The sequence below is a fragment of the Mesoplodon bidens genome (genome assembly GCF_964165515.1).
Source record: "Mesoplodon bidens genome assembly, chromosome: 9".
Classification (NCBI taxonomy): Eukaryota; Metazoa; Chordata; class Mammalia; order Artiodactyla; family Ziphiidae; genus Mesoplodon; species Mesoplodon bidens.
The window spans coordinates 58,764,326-58,773,693 of record NC_138166.1 but is presented as its reverse complement, the minus strand read 5'-3'; the positions used below and the strand labels follow the sequence as shown (position 1 = coordinate 58,773,693).

Here is a 9,368-nt window from a genome sequence, read left to right as displayed (position 1 = left end):
TGTGACTACTGTCGGCCATGTTTAAGTTGTGGGGATGGGGGCGGGGACGTGTTTTTTATGGGTATACATTTCATTAGGGTTCTAATAGAAGTGCCGTGTCTGTCTGAGAAAAATATAACATGCCCCACTGCTCTGTTTAATTTTTCTTTCGGACACTTTTCTATTAACATAAATTGCTTAGAGGAAAAGCATGTTGGTAAGCAACATTTTTCTCCAAACATGAAGCCTTATTAAAACTTCAAGGTACTTTTAAAAAAAAATCTTCATGATCCTCTCTACTGTTGCTTTTCTCCCTCAGGTCCAGTCACAGGCCAAATGGACTTCACTCCAATGCCATGCCAATCGTGGGCAGCAAGAAATGGAGCCACGGCCGCAGGAATTCACCAAGCCTTCTCCAGGCTGGCTAAGCAGGTACTGCATTGCACATGCACATTTTTATTCCAAAGGGAGCAGAAGTTTTACAGAGCTCTGTCTTCCAGCCTGTCAGTGTAATAAGCACACTATAGAAACTTCCATCTCTTGCTTGAAGGATTCAAAAAGTGTATGCACAATCAAAATGAAATAGAGAATTGAAAATCGCTTTCCTAGGAATGCTATTTGCTGTGGGTAACAGCAAACACTGGCTTAAACCATAGGCACATTTATTGCTTGCTGAACAAGGTAGCTAGGAAGAATTTGTGATGTCATCAGGGACCTAGGCCCCTTCCATTCTCCTTCTCCATGTGGGCATTCATCCTTAGTTGTGTCCTTCAGGGTCAAAAGACAGCTCCAGGCAAGAAGTTGAACTCTTCCAGAAGCCCATAGTCAAACTGGGTCACATGACCACCTCTAGATGAATGGCTAGGAAAGTATCTGGATTTTTCAGTCTCTGAAGTGGGATGTGGACAAAGGAGAAAGGAATTGGGAATGGCTGATGAGTGAACCAACAAAGTCAGTCACAGGGAGGCCCCAGATAATGCACAAGTAGGGCACTTGAATTAGCCAAGTAGTGGCCTTCCTCCTCTGCTTTATTTGGACTTGTAAACCCAGCCTTAATACTACAGGAATCTACTCTCCACGCTGCAGTCAGAGAGATCTTGCTAAAATTGTATTCTGATCAAGTCCTTCCTCTGCTAAAAATTCTTAACCACCCACCACTGATCTCAGGTATTAGTTCCAACTCCTTAATGTGCTTAATAATGTCTTTAATGGTTCATCTCTTTTTCCCTCTATAGCCTTATCTATCAACTATACCAGCCTGCCCTACCTTTAGACCTTTTTTTCCTAGAGACAGTTCATTTCTTTATCACTTAAGAAGTCATTTCTAGTTGGCATTTTTCGTACTTACGACTGAAAAAAATCTTAGGTAATACACTCCCTCTAAAGACTGTGAGAATGAAAAGAATGCGTATGAAGAGCTCAGTGCAGGACCTGGCCCAGAGAAGCCCTTGAAACATGATGTCAGTCATGATCATCAGCCAAGAGACTCTTCTGGGTCAGCGAGGAGAGACTGGTCCCAGTGCAGCTCAGGCCAGTGCAGATAGTTGTAAAGGATAAATTCCTCAAAGGAAGGGACCTTGTCTGGGTAAAACTCACTAATTCCTATCATTATCCAAGCCAGTGCCAAAGACTATAAGAATAATTAGAATGATTTCTGTGGCAGTCTCAGCAGTGCTGTGACTGTCAAATGATACCAGAGTGTTAAGCTTCAAATCATGTCTATTTGTTTTTTAAAAAATTTTTTAAGGAAACTAAAATCAGACACTTGGAAACTGGCAATTATAACTAGTTGCATGTGGTTGCCATGAATGGCCCAGTTTTCTAAACTGTTTGATTTATTTGGGGAATGTTAATTTACATTTGTCCCTTTCACTCATCACTATCCCTTTATTACCAAACTTTATTGCTCTGGACTATAAATTCTTACATAGCATATGGACCACATAACTTTCTTGGATACCAAATTAACAAGGATTTTTTTCTAAACGGTAATTATAACAAAATATGGTACATGCAGCTTAATTTTCAATTTAATGCTTGAAGGTGCATAGGAAATTTAGCTCCATGGCTCAGAGATGGGGAAAGCTGCCATGTATATCCTCAATTCTAGAGAGTGGGTCTGGGAAACAGATGTTCGTAGGAGCAAAAGAGAGATGAGGATAATGAAAAAGTGTATGTGAAATGATATCAATGATTAAAGGCCAGGATGTAGTTCATGCTCATTAATAGATGAGGAGAAAGGAATAGGAAAGGGAAATCTCAAAGTTGTCAAAGAACATAAAAGACGCTCCATTCTCGGCTCAGGCGACCTGTCTTCTTCCTGGCTCCTTTACAGACATCTTTCTCCCTCCTTCATGCAGCCCAGCAGTGTGGACCTGCAACCACAGAGTGTGGTGTGTCCTAAATGCGAACTAATTCCTATGAGTGGGAAAGAGGACAGAGCACAGTGGGAAACCTAGTATTAGTAACTGTGTAGTCCTAGGATTGTTCTTCTAGGAGATATGTTTTACGAAAATATTCACGAGAGTGGAAGCTATTGCAGAAAATCATATGTTACTGCTCCCCCCCAGTCTCAAATGCTTTGAACAATCCCAAATGTTCCCACCTCTCCCTGCCACCCTGGCCACTTGTCCCAGTTAGCTCTTAATTTGTATGAGCAGAGATGTATGTAATCTACGTCTGGATTGAATTTATGAGTACCTTTGGAATGCACTTCACGTCTATCATTATATAAAGGTGTCTGATGTAAATTTAGGAAGAGTTCAAAATCCATGGTACCTATTGGGACTCTATGTCATGTGTGTGTCTGTGTGTCATGACTGACACAAAGTCCAATTCAAACTGACTCAAGCAAAAAAAGGCAATGTATTGGCTCACATGATTGGAAAGTCCAGAGATTATGCTAACTTCAGGTAAGGCTTGATCTAGAAGCTCCAACAGTATCAATGGCCAAGAGGCACATGAAAAAAAGCTTAATATTGCTAATTATCAGAGAAATGCAAATCAAACTCACAGTGAGATATCACCTCACACCTGTCAAAATGGCTTTTATGAAAAAGAGCACAAGTAACAAATGTTGGCAAGGATGTGGAGAAAAGGGAGCCCTAGCACACTGTTGGTGGGACTGTATAATAAATTCATCCAGCCACTGTGGAAAACAGTATGGAGGTCCCTCAAAAAACTGAAAGAAAAACTACCATATGATCCAACAATTCCACTGCTGGGTGTATATCCAGAGGAAACAAAAACACTAATTCAAAAAAATACATGCACCCCAGCGTTAAGAGCAGCAAGCACTATTTACAGTAACCAAGATATAGAAGCAACCTAAGTGTTTATCAACAGACAAATGGATAAAGAAGTTCTCTCTCTCTCTACATATATATATATTTATATATAATAGAATATTGCTCAGCCATAAAAAAAGAATTAAATTCTGCCATTTGCAACAACATAGATAGACCTAGAGGGTATTACTTAGTGAAATAAGTCAAAGTAAGACAAATACTCTGTGTTATCACTTACAGGTGGAATCTAAAAAATAAAACAAATGAACCTATATGACAAAACAGAAACAGACTCACAGATACAGAGGACAAACTAGTGGTTACCAGTAGAGAGAGGGAAGGAAGGAGGAACAAGATAGCAGTAGAGGATTAAAAGATACAAACTACTATGTATAAAATAAATAAGCAAGAAGGATATATTATACAGGGAAACATAGCCATTATTTTGTAATAACTTTAAATGGAATATAATCTATAAATATATTGAATCACTATGTTGTACACCTGAAATTAATATAATATTATAAGTCAACTATCCTTCAATTATAAAATAATAAGAAAAAAAAACCCAGAAAAACCCAGGAGACTTCCCTGGTGGTTCAGTGGTTAAGACTCTGAGCTTCTACTTCAGGGGGCACAGGTTCAATCCCTGGTCAGGGAACTAAGATTCCACATGCCACAATGCAGTGTGGCCAAAAAATAAAAATAAATTAAAAAAAACAGTATCACGAAGGATTAGGCTTCTCTCCATTTCTCTGCTCTTCCTTCTGTAGTTTCCTCAGGCTCTCCACACTGTCCTCTTTTCCCTGTGTCACCCCTGAAGCTGAGGGCTTTCCCTGGGATGACAAAAGGAATGTCTCCATTCTTACATACTACACCATTCAATCTAATGGATTCCATGGAAGAGAGAAAGGAATCTCTCTAGAAATTCTAGCAAAGGTTTTCTCTCATCTCAATGTGTATTACTGGATTAATGGTCTTTCCCTGAAGCAATACTGTATGAAGTTTTAAAGGAGTTAAAATTCCACCCACACCACGTGGTAGAAATGGAGGAAGGGAGCTTTCTCAAAGGAAATTGGAAGGACTGTAAACAGGGAGGAGAAGCAGTGTGCTAAGCATCAAGCAGTAACACTGTATCTACTCAGGTAGCTTACCCTCAACAAATGGCCACTCTTCTCCATCTCAGAGATATCATGGGATGTAACACTTTAGAGGGTGTCAGATAAGACAATGAACTATCCTTAAAAAGATGTAGATATAGGTATTATATATGAATATGAACATGGATTAGATATATTTCCTTAGTATATTCCTTAGGTTAACCTTTGTGACTCTGAGGGACAAAAGTCAGCCCTTTGTCCTGCATCCCACCATTGGTGGTTGAATGCTGGTATCCATAAGGGAAGTTCACGTTGCTAACTTTCCCCTCTAATTGCCTCTATATAACACCCAGTATATGATTTAAAAGGCCTTGACTAGAACCAACAGAAATAATTTCATTAAGTAATTCACCTGAAAATAAAATAAGAATTGACGATTTTTTGGTGGGCATCACAGCACCCTTTCCCCAGAGCTACCACACAGGAAACAAAATTCACAGTTATTTCTCCAGCATTTGGCACAGTGTGTGTCATATAGTAGAATGTGAATAAATATTTGAACAGATATTTCTTTGATTGAATGAATGATTGAATAAGGTACAAATGCAGGTGTCAAAGTGAAAAGGGACTTGGTCACAATCCCAAGTTGTACATCATCTCCTGGTGCCCCCCCATCACTGGAGCTATAGTCCCTGATGAAGCAGATGACCATTCACACTGACACAGCTTTAAAAAAATATTTAAGTCCCACTGGGCCAATCATGGGCCTACTTTCTCAGCCCTTCACGAAGGGCCTGCCCTGCTCTCAGGTTCATAGGGCATAAGGACTTGGAGCAAAAGCAAAATTATAAAAGTTCACACCTCTCCTATTGGCCCTCTCTCCTAAAATCAGTGCCAAGGCTTACACCCCTCTGTACCTTTTCCCACCACAAAAGGGCACTAGATTGACTAGGGATGGGGAGAATTTGGATCAGAAAAATCTGTAAAACCCATTACATTTTAAGTATGGTTCCAATATGTTGTTAATTTGACCTGAAAATTAGGGAAAGCTAAGAATAAAAGACCATTCCATCTATCTCAGTTTCTTCAGATAAAGGGTGAGGTAAGAGGCAAAAATTGGAAATATATATAAAAGAGTCCTAGGTACTCTTTTACATATATTTTCTTTTAACTTTACTTCTAAGGTTATAACCACTGTCAGAATACCCTGCTGAGAGCACTCACAAATTCAGAATTACAGAAAAGTCAGACAGTTGCTCTCTGCCTAGCTGTCACTGATGTGCTGTGGACTGTCTTCACTTAGGGCAGTTCTTGCCACCCTGGAGCGTGGAATTGCGGAGCCAACAATAAACTGACAAGGTCCAGTGTAGTCGGAGTTGGTAAGTCTGCACCTGGCAACGTTTGTCTGTGGAATTCAGTTTCCTACGTTGCATGTCTTACCCCAGCACTACTACTATCATTTAAGAAATGAGAACAAGGGCTAGGCCAAAGGCAGGGTTGGTTATGCCATAAATAACCTCATGTTCGAAGCAATTTATGCAGCTGCCTGGTGAGCCAGGCCCGAGAGGCTGGCACACACGGCCGCCGCGTGTATGGCCCTGTTGGGGAGTGTTCTGTGCATGGAATGTGGCTATTGGCACAATTTTGTTCTGTACCTGGACCGGCTTGAATTGCTGACGCATTGCCAGGAAACCTAGCAGACCTTTGGGAAACCATTAGGAAGAAGGCCATATATTTCATGTGTCTCGTGAATGGAAAGATGGATGCTGTCAGCAAGCCCTCTTTTACTGCCAGATTGGGCATAAGATGAGCATAATGGGGATTTAGATTATACAGAAAGAGCCTTTTCATAGACTTTATTTAGTAATAGCTAACAATTATAATAACTTCCAAGTATTGGGTATCCACTATGTGCCAGGTAGTATGCTGAGCATCTTAGATATATTATCTCTCATTCTCATCACCACCATGTAAGGTGAGTGAGTGAGTGAGTGAGAGTGTGTGTGTGTGTGATCATCTTATAAACAAGGAAGCTGATGTTCAGAGAAGTTAAATGGCTTGCTTAAGGCTAGGAATGTGCCAGCGATGAGACGCAGACCTAGTTTTCTTTGGGCCCCCAAGCCCTATGTTTTTCTCCCTGCGTCACTCTGTGTCCTGCTCTTGGGATCACCTCTGGCTTCTGCCCATGTGGAGTAAGAAGCCACACAAATAACTGGTGATCCTATGAGCACCAAACCTCTGGATAGACCAATGGGAGTGTTTGGATGAATTACACACAAATCTCAGCACGTGGACATAGTCCGTGCCCGACCAAGGGCAGCATTTCATTGTTCTCACCTGGAAAGCATCTCTTCATACAACTTCCCTGGTCACAGCACCAAGTCCAAAATGAAATTTTCAAGCCAGGGGGACGTGGACAGTTTGGAACACAACAGTCTCTCAAGGATACCAGTCCTCTCTAGCTCAGGACAGAGAGCTCCGGTAACAAATGGTTTGAATTACAGGGAATTTGAATGTGTTCTCTTTTCTTGGACAGAGCCGATGCAATTATGAAATAACCCCGTTTTGAAAGTGTGTTGTCCAGATGCCGCTACAGCTGAGTCTTTTCACGAACAGCAAACTCTTGACCATTTCTTGCATGTTCATACCCCCGCATGAGAAGTGGACATCCATAATCTGTGAAAGGATTCCAAAGTGAAATTGACACCATTGCACTGAAAATCTAGGCTATTGAAACCTAGACAGTCCTGGTTGGGGAGGGGGCAGAGTTAATATTATTTAGAAAAAAAAACAACAGCTGTTTAATGATACCTTAGGAATTAGAAAAATTTCATGATTTGCCAAGATGAGCCAAATGTTGTGACACATTAAACACTGACATTGAAACATGCTCTAATGTGAGTTCCCCACTGCTTACTCACTTCATTTTTTTAAAGGAGAAAGTTTTTTTGGTATAACAATTTTCTATTCTTGGACTCAATCTAAACAATTTTTCCCTCCTTCCTGCTTTCCAAGTGGTGTTAAATCGAAGACCACTTTGAGCTGTGCAGAAAAGGGATGAGTCTCTCTAAAAATTAATTAATTAATAAAAAATCTCCTGCTCTGGTCTTGAAACACAAAATGGCTGGAACAACACAATGGAAATCTTACAGTAAAAGAATATTAATTTAGGCCTAAGGAACAGAATTGCATCAATGCCTTGACAAATACTTCTTAAAATTAGAATTGCGTGTTTGTACATGGTGACTGGATTTGACTATTTGAACATTTTTATGGCATTATAAGCCCCAGGGTCATGACGTACAAGATTCGCTAGAATGAACAGGGAGAAATGTCCCATAGATATCCACGGAGGTCCTTTTATTTCCCCATCTCTGTCTTCCTCAGCTTCTCATAGCTGGGATCATTGATCCCTTAACCTGTGTGTACTCCCACCATCGCCCTCCCCTCCTCCACATCCCACCCCAGGGCCCAGAGCAACTGGGTTCAGAGAGAGGAAGTATGCAAATAGTAATGGACAATTCCTCCCATCTTTCATAACCCCTCCCTCACTCTAGCCTCCCCTCCCATCAGGCTCAATCCAGTGAGATTTAATATAATATTATGTCTTCCCTCTCATGTTGATCAGAGTTCTAATATCCCCATTCTATCATTCATGGCTACTGGACAGTCTTGTCCCCCAGGCTGTAACTTACTGAGATGGATGTTCTGATGTGCTCCCCAGATTCTCTTTCAGGAAGGAAGGACTTATTCCCCCAGCTGCTGGGAGTACAGCCAGAAGATGGCCCTCAGCTGTTAGCCATTTCTGAGAATTGCTTCTGTTGAAGAAAAGTGTCTGGCCCAAAGCCACACCTCCTTCCAGTGGCAGCCGGCACCCAGTGACTGATCAATGTGGGAGTATAAAGGCCTGACCCCCTCGGGTCTCTCCCTCCAGCCCAGGGCAATGCTGAGTTCTCCCAAGTTTACCCATGAGGTCAGTCAAGGCCTTTGCTGGGACAGTATCTCAGTTAACCTTTCTCTGTATTCAATTCTGATTTCCATCTCATCCTTCCACCGATGTTGATCCCAAGAGCATTCCCAAATATACCTCCTGCATGCTGATTTGAGTCTCAGAATCTTCTTCCTGGGGAACTCACCCTGTGATACACATTCCTACAGAGCCCCCCTTCTGTTAAGGTGGTGTCTGTATCTAAATCTTGAGTTGAACAGAGGCCCCACCTTAACCCACCCCTATCTCTGCAGTTTGTAGGGCTGGGCTTCTGCTCGGGGCAGCATGCTGAGATGGTCTGTCTTCCACTGAAGGTCAAGCTGTACCACTGCTCCATGAGCCCCTGGTCAGTTGCTGGATCTGCATGGCACATCAGCAGTTCCCACCCTCCCAATAGGCAACTCCTTCACCTCCCCATTGGCCCCATGCTGAGCATCTGCCCAATTCAAGACGGGCTATTGCTATCTCCTGCCCCGTTGAACCACTGTGTATGCCTGTTTCACCCACTGGGCTGAGCCTCTGTAATTAACAGGGTACCCCCCAGCACCTCCCTTCACGAAGGGCCTGCCCTGCTCTAAAGGGTGAGTTGAGACCAAGCCTACCTCCTTCCAGCATCACTTGACCCCCATCACAACAAACCCTGTTATTCAAGTTACATAGAGAGCTCAGTGGGATCTCAAAAGTGACAACTGAAACCCAGATACTGTTTTGTTCTTCCTGTAACCTGTGACTTTTAAGGCCTCACAAGCTTGGCAGGAGGTAGGACAGAGGGAGGGGTAGCAGATATACATGGGATGGTATTAACAGTAATAAGCAGCTCTTTTTTGGCCCTTACAACTTTATAGAAGTTTGAAAACCAAGAAATCTTAAATTTTGTGATCTTGCCATTTTAACTCAGCACCTGCAATGCTGCATTATGAGGAACGTTGCAGATGCAAGCATTTGTTAGAGTTACTCAACACCTACAACTTGCCTTTCTTTTCCTAAGTATTCAGTAATTCAGACTTTGCACTT

General features: G+C 41.9%; 1 long non-coding RNA gene across 1 annotated transcript; it reads right to left on the bottom strand.

Moving 5' to 3' along the window:
• Nucleotides 1-640: 640 nt before the first annotated feature.
• LOC308622741 lies at nucleotides 641-8,146 on the bottom strand. Its single transcript, XR_014016682.1, has 3 exons — nucleotides 8,062-8,146; nucleotides 6,704-7,042; nucleotides 641-868 (listed from the first exon to the last, which is right to left on the bottom strand). It is a non-coding gene; the product is annotated as an uncharacterized lncRNA (long non-coding RNA).
• Nucleotides 8,147-9,368: the final 1,222 nt, after the last annotated feature.